This window comes from Mobula hypostoma, chromosome 5 (genome assembly GCF_963921235.1).
Source record: "Mobula hypostoma chromosome 5, sMobHyp1.1, whole genome shotgun sequence".
NCBI lineage: Eukaryota > Metazoa > Chordata > Chondrichthyes > Myliobatiformes > Myliobatidae > Mobula > Mobula hypostoma.
In genome coordinates, this window is record NC_086101.1 from 7,564,554 (window position 1) to 7,584,053 (window position 19,500).

The 19,500-nt window shown below is 44.8% G+C and overlaps 1 protein-coding gene across 5 annotated transcripts in view; it reads right to left on the minus strand.

Moving 5' to 3' along the window:
• Positions 1-14,575: 14,575 nt before the first annotated feature.
• The window catches only part of tmem268 (transmembrane protein 268), a 100,001-nt gene continuing 95,076 nt past the window's right edge, over positions 14,576-19,500 (minus strand). For all 5 annotated transcript variants that reach the window (XR_010017949.1, XR_010017948.1, XR_010017950.1 and 2 more), the window contains 2 exons: positions 17,889-17,969; positions 14,576-14,870 (listed from right to left, as the gene is read on the minus strand). The gene's annotated coding sequence lies outside the window, so the exon portion shown is untranslated. The remainder of the gene's footprint in view (positions 14,871-17,888; positions 17,970-19,500) is intronic.

Here is a 19,500-nt window from a genome sequence, read left to right on the forward strand (position 1 = left end):
TGTTAGTAGGGAAGTGGTGTTAGGTAAATTGAAGGGATTGAAGGCAGATAAATCCCCAGGGCCAGATGGTCTGCATCCCAGAGTGCTTAAGGAAGTGGCCCAAGAAATAGTGGATGCATTAGTGATAATTTTTCAAAACTCGTTAGATTCTGGACTAGTTCCTGAGGATTGGAGGGTGGCTAATGTAACCCCACTTTTTAAAAAAGGAGGGAGAGAGAAACCGGGGAATTATAGGCCGGTTAGCCTAACGTCGGTGGTGGGGAAACTGCTGGAGTCAGTTATCAAGGATGTGATAACAGCACATTTGGAAAGCGGTGAAATGATCGGACAAAGTCAGCATGGATTTGTGAAAGGAAAATCATGTCTGACGAATCTCATAGAATTTTTTGAGGATGTAACTAGTAGAGTGGATAGGGGAGAACCAGTGGATGTGGTATATTTGGATTTTCAAAAGGCTTTTGACAAGGTCCCACACAGGAGATTAGTGTGCAAACTTAAAGCACATGGTATTGGGGGTAAGAAACAGGTGAATTGATTATGGGGAGCAAGGACATGGCAGACCAATTGAATAATTACTTTGGTTCTGTCTTCACTAAGGAGGACATAAATAATCTTCCAGAAATAGTAAGGGACAGAGGGTCCAGTGAGATGGAGGAACTGAGCGAAATACATGTTAGTAGGGAAGTGGTGTTAGGTAAATTGAAGGGATTGAAGGCAGATAAATCCCCAGGGCCAGATGGTCTGCATCCCAGAGTGCTTAAGGAAGTGGCCCAAGAAATAGTGGATGCATTAGTGATAATTTTTCAAAACTCGTTAGATTCTGGACTAGTTCCTGAGGATTGGAGGGTGGCTAATGTAACCCCACTTTTTAAAAAAGGAGGGAGAGAGAAACCGGGGAATTATAGGCCGGTTAGCCTAACGTCGGTGGTGGGGAAACTGCTGGAGTCAGTTATCAAGGATGTGATAACAGCACATTTGGAAAGCGGTGAAATGATCGGACAAAGTCAGCATGGATTTGTGAAAGGAAAATCATGTCTGACGAATCTCATAGAATTTTTTGAGGATGTAACTAGTAGAGTGGATAGGGGAGAACCAGTGGATGTGGTATATTTGGATTTTCAAAAGGCTTTTGACAAGGTCCCACACAGGAGATTAGTGTGCAAACTTAAAGCACATGGTATTGGGGGTAAGGTATTGGTGTGGGTGGAGAATTGGTTAGCAGACAGGAAGCAAAGAGTGGGAATAAACGGGACCTTTTCAGAATGGCAGGCGGTGACTAGTGGGGTACCGCAAGGCTCAGTGCTGGGACCCCAGTTGTTTACAATATATATTAATGACTTGGATGAGGGAATTAAATGCAGCATCTCCAAGTTTGCGGATGACACGAAGCTGGGTGGCAGTGTTAGCAGTGAGGAGGATGCTAAGAGGATGCAGGGTGACTTGGATAGGTTGGGTGAGTGGGCAAACTCATGGCAGATGCAATTTAATGTGGATAAATGTGAAGTTATCCACTTTGGTGGCAAAAATAGGAAAACAGATTATTATCTGAATGGTGGCCGATTAGGAAAAGGGGAGGTGCAACGAGACCTGGGTGTCATTATACACCAGTCATTGAAAGTGGGCATGCAGGTACAGCAGGCGGTGAAAAAGGCGAACGGTATGCTGGCATTTATAGCGAGAGGATTCGAGTACAGGAGCAGGGAGGTACTACTGCAGTTGTACAAGGCCTTGGTGAGACCACACCTGGAGTATTGTGTGCAGTTTTGGTCCCCTAATCTGAGGAAAGACATCCTTGCCATAGAGGGAGTACAAAGAAGGTTCACCAGATTGATTCCTGGGATGGCAGGTCTTTCATATGAAGAAAGACTGGATGAACTGGGCTTGTACTCGTTGGAATTTAGAAGATTGAGGGGGGATCTGATTGAAACGTATAAGATCCTAAAGGGATTGGACAGGCTAGATGCGGGAAGATTGTTCCCGATGTTGGGGAGGTCTAGAACGAGGGGTCACAGTTTGAGGATAGAGGGGAAGCCTTTTAGGACCGAGGTTAGGAAAAACTTCTTCACACAGAGAGTGGTGAATCTGTGGAATTCTCTGCCACAGCAAACTGTTGAGGCCAGTTCATTAGCTATGTTTAAAAGGAAGTTAGATATGGCCCTTGTGGCTACAGGGGTCACGGGGTATGGAGGGAAGGCTGGGTTCTGAGTTGGATGATCAGCCATGATCATAATAAATGGCGGTGCAGGCTCGAAGGGCCGAATGGCCTACTCCTGCACCTATTTTCTATGTTTCTATGTTTCTATGTTTCTATCACCCCTCAACCATCAGGCTGTCGAAGGGGATAACTTCACTCAACTTCACTTGTCCTGTCATTGAAATGTTCCCACAACCTATGAACTCATTTTCAAGGACTTTTCATCTCATGTTCTCTATATTTATTGCTTATTTATTTATTTATTTATTTATTATTATTATTATTATTTCTTTATTTTTATACTTGCATACTCTGTTGTCCTTTGCATGCTTTTTGAACCTTGATCCTATTATGGTTATAATTCTATTTTAAATTTATTGAGTATGCTCGCAAGAAAGTGACTCTCAGTGTTATATATTGTGACATATAAGTAATTTGATAATAAACTTACTTTGAACTTTGAATGAACAGGCGACATTTCGGGCCGAGCCCTTTCATCAGAATAAGCTGCTCATCGGCAAAATTTATACAAGAGAAGAAAATGTAATTTTCAACGCGACACTGCCATCAACTGGAGAACCGAGGTACTGCAGCATTCCGCGCGTTAAAGTTGTAAATAGTGTATACAATATTTTAGTCATGCCATTATAGGAAGGATGTGGAGGCTTTGGAAAGGGTGCATACAAGGTTTACCAAGATGTTCCAAACACAAGATACTCTGCAGTTGCTGAAAATCTTGAGCTACAAATAGAAAATGCTGGAGGAACTCAACAGATCGGGTGGCAGCAATGGAGGGGAATAACCAGTTGACGCTTTGCACAGAGTCTCTTCATCAAGACTGGAAAGGGGAGAGGCACAAGCTGGCAGGAGATCGGTGAGACCAGGAGAGGGGAAGATCGGTGAATGAGGGAGGGGGTTGAATTAAGAAACTGGGGGGGGGTGACGGAAGAGGTAAACAGCTGAAAAAGAAAGAATCTGATAAGTGAGGAGAGTGGACAATGGGAGAACGGGAAGGTGGAGGGGCACCAGAGGGAGGCGATTGGCAGGTCAGAAGAGAAGTGGTGAGAGGGGAACCGGAATGAAAAAAATGGAAAAAGAGAGATGGAGGGAGAGAGAGAAATTAGTAGAATTTAGAGAAATCAATATCCATGCTATCAGGTTGTAAGCTGCCCAGACGAAATAGGCTTCTCCAACCTGAGTGTGGTCAAAGGACTGAATGTGGCTTGGATTGGGGGAATGGGCAAAGAAGGGGCAGATGGAATATAAAGTAGGGAAGCACATGGTCATGCACTTTGGCAGAATGAACAAAGACTTGGACTAATTTGTAAATGGAGAGAAAATTCAAAAATCCAAACTGCCAACGAACTTGAGAGTCCTCGTGCAGGATTCCCCAAAGTTATCTTGCAGGTTGAGTTAGATTAGGTTAGATTATGAGGACACGCAGTCCTCTTTTATTGTCATTTAATAATGCGTGCATTAAGAAATAATACAATGTTTCTCCAAAATGATATCACAGAAACACATGACAAACCGACTGAAAAACTGACAAAAACCACATAATTATAACATATAGTTACAACAGTGCAAAGCAATACCGTAATTTGATAAAGAACAGACCATGGGCATGGTAAAAAGTCTCAAAGTCTCTCGAAAGTCCCATCATCTCACGCAGATGGTGAACCTCCAGCGCTGCAAACCTGCCGATGCAGCATCCTGGAAGCATCCAACCACAGTCCGACTCCGAGTCTGTCCGAAAACTCCGAGCCTCCGACCAGCCCTCTGACACCGAGCACCATCTCTGCCGAGCGCTTCGACCTTGGCCCCGGCAAAGCCGAGGATTTGGGGCCTTCCCCTCCGGAGATTCTCGATCGCACAGTGGCAGCGGCAACGAAGCGGGCATTTCAGAAGTTTCTCCAGGTGTTCCTTCGTGCTTCTCACAGCCGTCTCCATCAAATCAGGATTGTGCACGGTCCCCTAGTTAACACATATCGATATCATTCGGAACAGCCGCGCGCCATCTTCTCCTCCCTCCTCAAGTAGGTAGTGAGGAAGGCAAATGCAATGTAAGCATTCATGTCAAGATGACTAGAATATAAGAGCAAAGATGTGATGCTGAGGCTTTATAAGGCATTGGTCAGAACATGCTTGGAGTATTATGAGCAGGTTTGGGCCCCTTATCTTAGAAAGGATGTGTTGAAACTGGAGAGGTTTCAAAGAGATTCCAGGATTGAATGTCCTGTCTTACGAAGAGCATTTGATGGCTCTGGGCCTGTATTCACTGGAATTCAAAAGAATGAGCCCCCCATCTAAGAAAGGATGTGCTGGCATAGAAGATGATCCAGAGAATCTGTCGTGTAATGACTTTGAGATGATACCAGTTTATTATTATTATTATTTCTTTTTTAAGTTTCTTTTTGTATTTTCAGTTTGTGTTTTACGCAGAGTTTTTCCACTCTGTTGTTGCAGTCTTCCATTGATTCTATTACGAGTATTGGACTTATTGAGTATGTCCCACCTGAAAATGAATTGCAGAGTTGTATATTGTGACATATATGTGCCTTCATAATAAATTATACTTTGTATTGTCTGGAGCATCAGACGCTGAGGAGTGACTTAAAATTATAGGAGGTGAGAAATGGTCGACAGTCAGAGTCTTGCTCCCAGGGTATGTTTGTACATTTTGAGCCACGTCGTATGATGTGGGTGATCAAAGTCTTTCCATGACCATGATTGTTCTTAGCAAATTATTCCACAAAAGTCGTTTGCCATTGGCTCCTTCTGTGCAGTGTGTTTACAAGATGGGTGGCCCCAGCCACTATCAGTACTCTTCAGAGATCGTCTGCCTGGCATCAGTGGTTGCATAATGTGACAAGAATACACATAGATTAAGATGTAGCTGGCCTGGGCTGGTACCAGTGGAATCAGCAGTTGGTCTGCCACCTGTCTTCAGGAGAGAGAGAGATAAGGAAAACAATAGAGCAGCATTTGGAGATGTTAATGAAGGGACGGGAGAGAGTAACGGAAGGAGAGCTGTCAAGATCGGCTCCCCCTCTGAACCCTGAACTGTTTGAAGTGATGGACAGGCGATACCCCAGCAGGGGGATAAAAAGGGACAGGTTCGCTAAGGCAGCACACACACGACACCCGAGGTAACGAGACCCTGGAAGCGGTGCGCCTCCCACAAGTTGGTGGGAAGTTTTGGACGTCTAGTCGTGGGACAAGCCATAGATGCTCAGTGTGGAAAGGCACGATTGGCGGGAACCGGGTGTGTGTCCACCCTTGCCTGGGTGCCGGGTTCACCGCAGGGAAACGATCGCATCTGGAAATGGAGGGGTCACGATCGGTGACCTCAGATGACATCACAAAGGACTCGCCCGAAAACTGACTGCGAAGGTCTGTGTGGAAGCCGTTTTGAATATTCATTCGTTTTTGCTCTCTCTCTCCTTCCCCCACACTGTCCATCTCCCACGGCAGCGATTACTGCGAACTGAACTGAACTAAATTGAACTGAACTTTGCGTCACTTTGAAACTGGTCATTTACCCCTAGACAACGATAGAGCTTGATTGATCCTGTTATCCTAATTCTGTGTACATGTATGTTTATCATTGCTGAACTGTTGCATTCATTATGCTTTTGATTAGAGTACTGTGTTGCTTGTTTCCTTAATAAAACTTTCTTAGTTCTAGTAATCCAGACTCCAACTGAGTGATCCATTTCTGCTGGTTTGGCAACCCAGCTACGGGGTATGTAACAATAACCAGGACGTGGTGTGAGCATTAGCTGCTCATACAACCATCCACCACCTGCTCCCACATGACCCTGATCGGGGGTGAGTGGGGGGGTCTAAACGGGTGCTACGCCTTGCCCAAGGGTGACCTGCAGACTACTGGAAAGAAGGAATGCCTTTTACTTCCTTTGGTAGAGACATATCTCCACCACACCATCCAGGGTAGAAATGTCTAATATTAGAAAATTTGACTTTAAGGTGATGGGGCAAAATCGAAGGTACTTTTTCTTTTTACGCAGAGAGTGGTAGGTGCCTGTAAAGGACTGCCAACGGAGGTGGTGAAATTTGACACGATGGTATTGAAGTTACCGTAACTAGAGAGAAGGCGCTTAGGAAACTGAAAGGTCTGAAAGTAGGTAAGTTACCTGGGCCATGTGGTGTACACCCCAAAGATCTGAAAGAGATGGCTGAAGAGATTGCGGAGGCATTAGTAATGATCTTTCAAGAATCACTAGACTCTGGAATGGTTCTGAAGGCCTGGAAAATTGTAAATGTCACCTCCACTCTTCAAGAAGGGAGAGGGGCCGAAGAAAGGAAACTTTAGGCCAGTTAGTCTGGTCTCAGTGGTTGGGAAGATGTTGAGTTGATTATTAAGGATGAGGTCTCTGGGTACTTGGAGGTACCTGATAAAATAGGTCATAGTCAACATGTTTTCCTCATGGGACATCTTGCCCAACAAATCTGTTGAAATTCTTTGAGGAAGTAACAAGCAGGAAGGACAAAGGAGCAACACACAAAAAAATGCTGTAGGAACTCAACAGGCCAGGCAGCACCTATGGAAAAGATGCACGAGACATATCAGACCGAGGCCCTTCAAGCAAAGGAGATGTCGTGTACTTGGATTTTCCGAAGAACGTTGATAAGGTGCCACACATGAGGCTGCTTAACAAGCTGGAAGCCCATGGTATTACAGGAAGGAGTCCAGCATCGATACAGCAGAGGCTGGTTGGCAGGAGGCAAAGAGTGGGAATAAAGGGAGCCTTTTCTGACTGGCTGCCAGTGATTAATGTTGTTCCACAGGGGTCTGTGTCAGGACTTCTATTGCATTATATGTTAATGATTTACGATCGAACTGATGGCTTTGTTGCAAAGTTTGCAGGTGATATGAATGGGTTGACTATTTTCGAAATGGAGAGAAAATACAAAAAACTGAGATGCAAAGGGACTTGGGAGTCCTTGTGCAGGATTCCCTAAAGGTTAATTTGCAGATTAAGTCTGTGATGAGGAAGGCAAATGCAATGTTGGTGTTCAATTCAAGAGGACTAGAATATTAAAGAAAGAATGTAATGTGGGAACTTTATAAAGCACCAGCCTCATCTGAGCAGATTGGGCCCCTTATCTTAGAAAGAAGATGCTGAAGCTGGAGAGGGTTCAAAGGAAGTTAACGAAAATGATTCCAGGGTTGAATGTCTTGTCTTACAAAGAGTGTTTGATGGCTCTGGGCCCGTATTCACTGAAATTCAGAAGAATGAGGGGTGACCTCATTGAAACCTATCGAATGGTGAAAGGTCTCGACAGAGTGGTTGTGGGGAGCCTTAGAGTCTAAGACCAGAAGACACAACCTCAGAATAGAGAAGCGTCCTCTTGGAATGGAGATGAGAAGGAATCTCTTTAGACAGAGTGTGGTGAGTCTGTGGAATTCTTTGCTACGGGCAGCTGTGGAGGCCAAGTCTTTATAAGACCATAAGACATGGGAGCAGAATTAGGCTACTCAGCCCATCGAGTCTGCTCTGCCGTTTCATCACGGCTGATCCTGAATCCAATTCAACCCCATACACCTGACTTCTTGTCATAACCTTTGATGCAATGACCAATCAGGAGACTATCAATTTTCACTTTAAATATACCACAGTCTTAGCCTCCAGAGCAATCCCAGATTCACCACTGTCTGGCTAATAAGATTCCTCCTTACCTCTGATTTAGAGGGATACCCCTTTATTTTGAGGCTGCACCCCCTAGTTCTTGACACCCACCATAGGAAACATTCTCTCCACATCCACCTTATCCAGTGCTTTCAACATTTGGTAGGTTTCAATGAGATTCCCCTGCATTCTTCTAAATTCCAGTGAGTACAGGCCCAAAGCTGCCAAAAGCTCCTCACGTACAGTATTAACTCCTGGCACCTTATCAAACGCCTTCTGAAAATCAAAGTAAGCGACATCCACTGCCTCACCTTTGTCCACCCTGCTTGTTACTTCCTTGAAGAGCTCTAACAGATTTGTGAGGCAAGATTTCCCTTCAAAGAAACCATGCTAACTTTAACTTATTTTATCATTAGTCTCCAAGTACCCTGAAACCTCATCCTTAATAATAGACTCCAACACTTTCCCAACCACTGAGGTTAGGTTAACTAGCCCATTATTTCCTTTCTTTTGCCTTCATCTCTTTGAAACAGTGCAGTAACATTTGCAATTTCCCATTTCTCCGGAACCATGCCAGAATCAAGTGATTCTTGAAAGATCATGACAAATGCATCTGCTATCTTTCAGCGACCTCTTTCAGGACTGTGGGATGTAGTCCATCTGATCCAGGTGACTTATCCACCTTAAGACCTTTCACTTTGCCCCATACTTTTTCCTTTGTAGTAGCAATGGCACTCACTCCTGCTGCCTGACACTCACGGACCTCTGGCACATTGCTAGTGTCTTCCACAGTGAAGACTGATGCAAAGTACCCATTAAGTTCATCTGTCAGTTCTTCATCCCCCATTACTACCTCACCAGCGTCATCTTCCAGCAGTCCAATATCAACTCTCACCTTCCTTTTACTCTTTATATAACTGAAAAATCTTTTGGTACCCTGCTTTATAAATGTTGGCTAGTCTGCTCTCAAACTTTATCTTTTCCCCTTCTTATAGTTTTTTAGTTGACTTTTAAAAGCTTCCCAATCATCCAACTTCCCATTCACTTTTGCTACCTTATATGCCCTTTCCCTGGCTTTTATGCAGTTCTTAACTTCCTTTGTCAACCACAATTCCCTACACCTGCCATTTGAGAACAACTTCTTCTGTGAGACATATCTATCCTGCACCTTGTGAACTATTTCCAGAAACCTCAGCCATGTCTGCTCTGCCGTCATCCCTACCAGTATCCTCCTCCAGTCCACCTGAGCAAGCTCCTCTCTCATGCCTCTGTAATTCCCTTTATTCTGTTGTGATAATGATAGGTGTGAGTTATGCTCCCCGCCCTCAAATTGCAGTATGAATTCAATCATATTATGATCACTGCCTCCTAAGGGTTCCTTTACATTAAGCTCCCTGATAAAATCTGAGATATTACACAACATCCAATCTAAGAGAGCCTTTCCCTGAGTAGGCTCAAGCACAAGCTGCTCTAAAAAGCCATCTCATAGGCATTCAACAAATTCCCTCTCTTGCGATCCGACACCAACCTGATTTTCCCCATCCCTTTGCATATTGAAGTCCCCCATGACAATTGTATCATTACCCTTATTACCGCTCCCTTTGCAATCCCAACCCCACAACTTGGCTACTATTTGGAGGCCTATACTCTAAATGATTCCCATGATGGTCTTTTCATCCTCACAGTTGCTTAACTTCACCCACAAAGATTCAGCTTTCTCTGACCCTATGTCACCACTTTCTAAAGATGTAAATCCACCTCTTATCAACAGAGCCACGCTATCGATTATGCCTTCCTGCTTGTCCTTTTGATGCAAAGTATATCCTTTGATATTAAGTTCCCAGCTCCCAACATTCTTTCAGCCACACTCACAACGTCATACCAACCAATCTCTAATTGCACCACCTTATTCCAAAAGTTACATGTATTTAAATATAGCACCTTCAGTCTGAATTTTACATCTGCGGTAGAATTTAACTCTTTACTCTGTCTACATTTGTGTCCAATCATTGGCTTGTCCTTCCTTCCATTCATGTTACACCCATCATCTACTTGTAAACCTGCTGGCTGATCCTCAGCTCTACGATACTGGTTCCCATCCCCCTGCCACAAACCACTCCCAACAGTTCTAACAAAACTAACCCCAAGGTCGCCCCCGCCCTGGATCCCTTTTGTACAGGTCCCACCTGCCCCAGAAGAGGTCCCAATTATCCAGAAATCTGTATTGCCCCAATTCTTCAGCCACATATCTATTTGCCAGCTTGTTCTATTCCTATCCTCACTGTCGCATGGCACAGGTAGCGATCTCAAGATCACTACCTTTGAGGTCCTGCTTCTCAACTTCTTTCCTAACTCCCAGTTTTCTCCTCCCTTTTTCTACCTATGTCGTTGGTACTGATATGTACCACGACTTCTGCCTGCTCACCCTCCCTTTCCAGGATATTGTGGATGTGTTCAGAAACATTGTGGACCCTGGCAACCAGGAGGCAAACTACCATCCTTGTTTCTTTTCTATGTCCACAGAATCACCTGTCTGTCCCCCTAACGATAGAGTTCCCTATTACAGCTGCCTTCCTCTTCAGTCCCCTACCCTTCTGAGCCACAGGGCCAGACTCAGTGCCAGAGGTGTGGCATGTAGGCCATTCCCCCCAGCAGTACTCAAACAGGAGTACGTATTGGTGAGGGAGACAGCCACAGGGATGAAGGATGTTCTCCATTATCTGATGTTTTCCGTTCCCTCTCCTGACAGTCACCCATCTATCTGTCTCCTGTAGCCTGGGGGTGACTACCTCCCTGTAGCTCCTGTCTGTCACGGACTCACTTTCCATAACAAGCTGAAGGTCAGCGAACTGTAGCTCCAGTTCCCTAACATGGTCTCTAAGGAGCTGCACCTCGATGTACCTGGTGCAGATGTGGCCATCGGGGAGGCTGGGAGTCTCCTGGAAATCCCACATCCGACACCCAGAACAGAACACTGACCCCTATTCCTTCAAGAGTTAAATAAGAAGAAGAAATAAGCACTGAACTTAACTGCTTACCTTGTCTCCGCCTGGTCCCGCCATAGTCTGTTGAGCCGAAGCCTTACCACTCCGACTACTCGGATAATGACCATCCCACTGGACAGTACCTCCCTTTTATGGAGATTGGGCTCTTCAAGCTCCATTCCGGACCCGCACGGGCACACTTCTACTGTGTCTGCACTGCTGTCCAATCAAAGACTCCCGCTAAAAACTGGCTGCTTTTTCAAACTCCGCTCCACACCTGTGTGGGAACACTTCTGCTGCACTTTCCAGTGAAAGACTATGTTTCCTTAGAGCAGAGGTTGACAGATTCTTGTTTAGTCAGGGCATGAGATGGCAGGAGACTGGGGCAGAGAGGAAAATTGGATCAGTCATGATGAAATGGCAGAGCAGACTCGATGGGCCAAATGGCATAATTCTGCTCCTGTATCGTATGGTCTTAATGGTTAAGAGGCTTTTAGACAGGCAGATGAACAGACATATGGAGCTTGTGCAGGCTGATGAGTGTTGTTTGATTTGGCATCATGTTGTGTCAGGCACAGACACTGTGGGACACAATACTCTGCACTACTGCTCTGGGTCCTGGGTAAAAAACAATATTTATAGTTTTGCATTTGCATACAGATTGAAAGAGTGCGGTGAAAATTTCAAACTTTCAATGTTTCAAAAGAACATTCATTATCAAAGAATGTATAAATTATACAGCCCTGAGATTTGTTTGCTGACAGACACCCACAAAGCAAGAAACCCAAAAGAACTTGATTTTGAAGAAGAATCAGAAGAAGAAGAATATCTTTATTGTCGTTGTTGTGGAGCAATGAAACAGTTTAGCAGCTCAACATTTTGCAGCATGACAAAGAATATATACATAAAATAAACTCTAAAACCTCAGGAGTGCAGTCCAAAATTAATAATATATGGATTGGGGCGGGGGGGGGGGTAGGACTATTGCACACCTGCCATTCCTGGAAGTGTGATGCATTTAGATGCCGCCGTCTTAGGAGGGGGGCAGGAGAAGAGAAGGGGGTGTTATACATTTCACTGCTTGTGGGTAGAAGCTGTTAAGGAGTCTCTTTGTTTTCGTCCTTAATGCTCTGTATCTCTTCACAGAAGGTAGAGGGGAAAATTGGTGATGTCCAGGATGAGTAGGACCCTTTGAAATACAAGTAGCCTTCTTTTGAAGTCTGCCAGTATAAATGTCTCTGAGGGAGGGTAATGTTGTACCAATAACCCCCTCTGCTACCCTCACCACCCGCTGCAAGTCTTTCCTGTTCTGTTCTGTGCAGCTGGCAAACCACACTGCACAGCAATACGTCAGGAGGCTCTCTATAGTTGTCCGATAGAAGTTGATCAGCAGGTGATGAGGGAGGAGAGCGTGCTTTAGCTTCCTTAGGAAGTAGAGCCTCTGTTGGGCCGTCCCCACCTGATAAAGAGATACGGGCAGTCCGGGTGAGGTCAGCTGAGATGTGGATGCCAAGGAACTTGAAACTCTCTACTCTCTCCACCTCTTTCCTGTATATGTGCAGAGCGGAGTGCTCGACGCGCTTTGATTTCCTGAAGTCCACTATCGGCTCCTTGGTTTTTGTGATGTTCAAGTCCAGGTTATTATGACAACACCATTCTGTCAAATGCTGTACCTCCTCCCTATAGGCTGTATCATCACAGTCTGATATGATACCCATTAGGGTGGTATCGTCAGCAAATTTGTCAATGGTGTTGGTGAAGTGAATGGTAGAGCAGTCATGGGTGAAGAGAGAATAGAGAATGGGGCTGAGAACACACCCCTGTGGTGTTCCGGTGTTCAGGATAAGAGTAGATGATGTGTGTTCTCCCATCCTGACACTGGGGTCTGTTACTCAGAAAATCCAGTATCCATGAGCACAGTGAGCTGCCAAGGCCCAGGTTGCTCAATTTCTGCACCAGTTTGTAGGGGATGACTGTATTGAAAGCTGAGTCCACAAACAGCGTTCTTACATAGGTGTTATCCTGATCCAGGTTTGTAAGGGCTGTGTGGAGAGCTGTGGTGACTGCATCCTCTGTCGATCTGTTTGCACGATACGCAAACTGGTATTTAGCAAGGTCAGCAGGCATGGCAGACTTAATATAAGACAGTATGAGTCTCTCAAAACATTTCATGAATAAAACAAAGACCAACACCCAATACGGAGGAGAAAAGGGGAAAAAAAATACACATACACACAAATTATGCAAACCAATTGAGCCCTTAGATCCAAACCCCAGAGAAGCCTGGAGTAGGCCCAAAGCCTCAGTATCAATTTATGATATTAGCTGGCACAGGGCACAGCAGCTGGCACATTCTTCATAGCATCAGTGCCATGGAGAGAGAAGTGAACATCATAGAGAGTGACCAAAATCGGCTCTCGCCTATGATCCTGGATACCCTGCCTTTCCAGTCAACTTTTAAATTTGCAAGAATGTGGCCAGGACTTGAAGATCTGATTAACAGAGAAAGGTTGACTAGGTTAGAGCATTATTCCTTGGAGTGTAGGAGAATGAGGGATGGAGGTCTATGAGGGTCTAGACAGGGTAACTGCAAGCAGGCTTTTTCCACAGATGGTTAGATGGACTGTAACAAGTGGTCACAGGTAAGATGATGAAAGGTCAAGTACTTAAGAACCTTGGCGGGGTGGGGGAATTCTTCAAGCGGAGTGTGGTGCGCATGTGAGGGCGTGAAAGGTTACGGGAAGAATGGGGCTGACAGCCGTGATTGAATGGAGGAGAAAACTCAATGGGCCAAATGGCCTAATTCTTCTCACATATCCATGGCCTTTCCTACAGTAGTGATAATGATTCAAACCTTATTGTACAGTGCGTGAAGTACTCATAGATGATCAGAACCAGGTTTATTATCACTAATTATGTCATGAAACTTTTCGTTTGCCAGAAATTACTAGAAATATTATGTTACTTAAAATTACTATAAGCATCAAAATGAATAAAAACTGGCCCAATAATAATCCTGTGCACTGGAGCCTGCATTCCAGACTGCAATGCAGCAACACGCAGAATATTCTGAGAGTGAGGGCAAGGGGTCAGAGGTCATGGGGCTACACAATGTGTATCAGGAGTTAGCAAAGAGAGTGAAGAGCAGGGCCTCCCAGGTAGTAATCTCTGGATTACTCCCAGTGCCATGTACGCGTCAGGGCAGGAATAGGATGACAGTACAGACGAGTAAGTGGCTGAGGATCTGCTGAAACTGGAGAGGGTTCACAAAAATGATTCCAGGATCGAACGGTCTGTCATATGAAGAGTGTTTGATGGCTCTGGGTCTGTATTCACTCAAACTCAGAAGAATGAGGGGGTGACCTCATTGAGGCCCGTCAAATATTGACAGATGCTTTCCTACAGTGGGGGTTTCTAGGATCAGAGGGCACAACCTGAGGATGGAGGGACGTCCCTTTAGAACAGAGATGAGGAGGGATTTCTTTAGCCAGTGGGTGGTGAGTAGGTGAATTCATTGCCACAAAGTTCTCACCTCCCCCACCCAGCCACCTGATCTCAGCTGTCACCTTGTACTTGTCCCATCCCCGTCCACAACTGTTTCTGGCTTCTGTCCCTTTCCTGTCCTATCCTTACGAAGGGTCTCAGCCCAAAATGTCAACTGTTTATTCACTTCCATAGATATTCCTGACTGTTGAATTCCTCCAGCATTTTGTGTGCATGCATAATTAAGACACCCTTCATTTGAATTAAGTACAAGTGATTTTTAATTGGAAAACTTTAAAAACACAGCACGTATTTTCAGAAGTGCTCATCTCCCTGGGCAGGGAGTTACTGAGGAAATCGTCATTCTTTGCCATGATGCACGTACAGTATGTAGTCTTGTCAGGAAGCCACCATAATGCACTGATCTGCGTCGCCAGGAGCGAGACCAGTGCAGCCTTTACCCTCAGGACCCACACTGCTTGACCACAGGTCCGGATTTCGGCAGTGTTGGGAGCAAATCATCATTCTGTGATGTATTCGCCAGAACATACTTTGCACCTGCAAGAATCAGTTTTAAAGTAGAACATGAACATTACAGCCGTGATGTTGTGCTGAGATTTGATCAACGCAACCCTTCCCTCCAACAGTTTTACTATCTAACTGTAAGAGTCTCTTAAATGCCCCTAATATATCTGCCTCTACTACAACCCCTGGCAGGGCGTTCCACATACCCACCACTCTGTATAAAAATACCTACTTCTGACATTCTCCATACTTTCCTCCAATCACGATAAAAATTACACTCCACGCCTGCCCCCCTTGTATTAGCCATTTCTGCCTTGAGAAAAATGCCAGTGGCTGTCCATTCTTTATGCCTCTTATCATCATGTACTCCTCTATCAGGTCAGCTCTCATGCTCCTTTGTTCCAAAGAGATGGGGTTAAGATGAAGTAAACAAGCAAGGAATGAATGAAGGAGCAGATTCAATGGGCTGAATGGCCGAATTCTGCTTCTATGTCTTATGGTCTAAGATAGGAGTTTGGGAATAGCTGGGGGGTGGGGTAGCTTGCAAGTTTTGCCAAGCTTCTGGCACCAACATTACAAGCCCACAACCTATTGTAACCTTTAAGTTTTTGCACCAGAGCACCTGGGGGAAAACACATGCGATCATGGGGCGAATGTACAAACTGCTTTTAGACAGCAGTGTGAATTCAACTCCAGTTTCTGGCACTGTGAAGTGTTAAACTAACCATTAAACTACCATGCTGGGGTGGTTAATTTTAAAAATCACTAATGGTATGCAGTCATGAGACACAAACACACACACACACACACACACACACACACACACACACACACACACAGCAATGTACATCTGAGTTCGAACAAGCTCCTCTGGAAACCAGAGTGAAAAGTGAAAATGCTGGAAGAACTCAGTAAACCAAACAGCATCTGTGGGGGTAGAATCAGTACTGTTACTTTGGGCCAAACTGTTTCAGAACCAAAAAAGAGAGAACTACAGATATGAAGTTGCTTGTTCTAATTAAGATATATTTTATTAGTTGTTGCAGGTTTGCCTTGTCTCCACTCCATTCAAACTTATCGACATCTTTCCTGTAGGTAGGCGACCAGAAATGCACACAATACTTACTCTCAGTTTGGCTTCACCAATGTCTTATACAACTTCACTACGACTTGACTCCATTCTCCAAAAGCAGAATTTCCCAGTGGCCAAACATTTTAATTTCAATCCCCATCCCAACACATTGGTCCATTGCCTCCTCTTGTGCCATGATGTGGCCACTCTTAGTTAGGTTGGAGGAACAACATCTCATATTCCTTCTAGGTAGCCTCCAAGCAGATGGCATGAACATCGATTTCTCCTCCCGGTATTCTCTCCCCCTCTCTGGCCTCTTACCTCTTCTTCCCCTCCCATGGTCCAATCCCCTCTCCTATCAGATTCCTTCCTCTCCGCGCTTTGTTTCCCACCCAACTTGATTCAGCATCACGAGGAAATCTGCAGATGCTGGAATTTCAAGCAACACACATAAAAGTTGCTGGTGAACACAGCAGGTCAGGCAGCATCTCTAGGAAAAGGTACAGTCGACATTTCGGGCCGAGACCCTTCGTCAGGACTAACTGAAAGAGATAGCAGGAGATTTGAAAGTGGGAGGGGAGAAGGAGATCCAAAGTGATCGGAGAAGACAGGAGTTGGAGAGATGAAGCCAAGAGCTGGACAGTTGATTGGATTGGAGAAGATGGGGGGGGGGGGCAGGGAGAGATGGAGCCAATATCATAGTATCGAGGGATAGTAGCCTCCAACCTAATGGCATGAACATTGACTTCTCAAACTTCCACTAATGCCCCACCTCACCCTCGTACCCCATCCGTTATTTATTTATATACACACATTCGTTTTCTCTCTCTCCTTTTTCTCCCTCTGTCCTTCTCACTATACCCCTTTCCCACCCTCTGGGTTCCCCCCCACCTTTTCCTTCTCCCTGGGCCTCCTGTTCCATGATCCTCTCATATCTCCTTTGCCAATCACCTGTCCAGCTCTTGGTTCCATCCCTCCCCCTCCTGTCTTCTCCGATCATTTTAGATCTCCTCCTCCCACTTTCAAATCTCTTACTAGCTCTTCCTTCAGTTAGTCCTGACGAAGGGTCTCGGCCCGAAACATCGACTGTACCTCTTCCTAGAGATGCTGCCTGGCCTGCTGCGTTCACCAGCAACTTTGATGCGTGTTGCTTGATTCAGCATCACCTTCCAGCTAGTCCTCCTTCCCCTCCACCCACCTTTTTATCCTGGCATCTTCCCCCTTTCTTTACAGTCCCGATGAAGGGTCTGCACCTGAAATGTCGACAGCTTATTGGTTTTCATGGATGCTGCCTGACCTGCTGAGTTCCTCCAGCATTTTGTGTGTGTTGCTTTGGATTTCCAGTATCTGCAGAATGTCTTGTATTTACCCTATACTCAGTGGAGGCCAGTATCCCGAAAGCCATCAGATTTCTGAATGACATTGAACCCATGAACACTGCCTCACTACTTTCTTTCCTCTTACACCAATTCAACTTTTTAAAAAATACATACACCTTACTGTAATCTACAGTTTGTATTATGTACTGCACTATACTGCAGCCACATAAATGTCACGACATATACCAGTGATATTAAACCCGATTCTGAGCTCTGTTTACAACCCTAACTACTGTAAAGAAATTATGGATGTGTATTCCCTGATCCCTTTGTTCCACTGCACTCCTCTGTGCCCTGCTGCTCACAGTATAGGTACCACCCTGGCTTGTCCTCCCACAGTGCGGTACGTCAGTCTCGTCTGCATTTAATTCCATCTGCCATTTTTCGGCCCATTTTTCCAGATGGTCCAGATCTCACTGCAAACTCTTAACAGTCTTCCTCGCTGACCGCTGCACGCCCACTCTCGGTGTCATGTGGAATTGTTGAAGGTGGTGATATGATTGTGCTAATTTGAATTTACGGATGACAGTATTTAGCATGCAAACTGGATTATAAAAAACAAACCTGCATGCACCCATCTATTAAAGTGGAGGAACTAACCTTTGACTTGGCTGCTTTGAGCCTTGGTCTTACTGGAGGAGCTTAAAGCACTGCCAATCTTGTCTGCCAGATAGCGGCAGCCTGTAAAAAAAAAATAAAATTCAAAGTATTGTACTATATTTAATGGTTCACATTTAAACCATTCCAAAGAGGTGATCACAGCAATGTTTTATTAAAGTTTTACACCATATAAGGAACTTTCAGAAGATCAGAAAACTTTTGGCCAAGTAAATGACTTTGGAAGCTGTCGGCACATCGTACCACAGAACTGAGTTTGGATTACTTCTATCAGGTTTGTTGGTTCTTAAGGGCAAGTGGCAGAGAAAGGAGAGAGGATGGTTGCCAGTTAACTAAACTTGTCCAGAAGATAGAATTATTGAGTGTATGCTAGGAGCCGCTGTGTCCAGGTAAATAACTTTTATTCTACTGCACTGTACACAAAATACCAGAGGAACTCAGCAAGCAAGGCAGCATCTACAAAGGGGAATAATGTCTCCTGTGTATTCCCCTCCATAGATGCTGCCCAACTTGCTGGGTTCCTCCAGAATTATGTACGTGTGTTGCTCGAGATTTCCAGCTTTTCTACATGAAAGATTCCCGTGGGAAAGCGGCATACATCATTAAAAACCCTCACCACCCAGGTCATGCTCTGTTCTTGCTGCTGCCGTCAGGTGGAAGGTACAAGTGCCTCGTGGCACCTAACACTAAGTTCAAGAACAGTTTCTACCCCTCAATCATCAGGCTCTTGAACAAAAGAGGACAACTACACTCATTCCATTTCTGGTGTTCCCATAACCAATGATCTCACTTTAAGGACTCTATCTTGTTATTTCATGAGCTCATTATTTATTGCTATTATATTTGCATTGGTCTTGTTTACAGTTACTGCTCTATAGTTCTGCTGAGTATGCTTGCAGGAAAGAGAACCTCAGGGATGTATGTGGTGACTATTTGAGGAGTGAAGGGGTAAACATATGAGGAGCTCTGGGCCTGTACTCACTGGAATTTAGAAGAATGCATGAAGATCTCTGAAACCTACTGAATGTTGAAAGGACTGGATAAGGTGGATGTGGAGAGGGTGTTTCCAATGGTGGGGATATCCAGAACTAGAGGGCACAGCCTCAAAATTGAAGAACGACCCTTTGGAACAGAGGTCGGGAGAAATTTTTTTAGCCAGAGAGTAGTAAATTTGTGGAATGCTCTGCCACAGACTCTGGTGGAGGCCACGTCCGTGTGTATATTGAAGGCAGAAGTTGATTGTTTCCTCATCAGAATCAGGTTTATTATCACCGGCATGTGACGTGAAACTGCAGCAGCAGTTGGATGCAATGCATAATTTAGTAGATTTTTTTTTAAATTAAAATAAACAAAGTAAATCAATTACGTATATTGAAAGGATTTTTTAAAAAATCTGCAAAAACAGAAATACTGTATGAGGTAGTGTCCAAAGATTCAAAGTCCATTTAGGAATCGGATGGCAGAGGGGAAGAAGCTGTTACTGAATCACTGAGTGTGTGCCTTCAGGCTTCTGTACCTCCTACCTGATGGTAACAGTGAGAAAAGGGCATGCCCTGGGTGCTGGAGGTCCTTAATAATGGACGCTGCCTTTCCG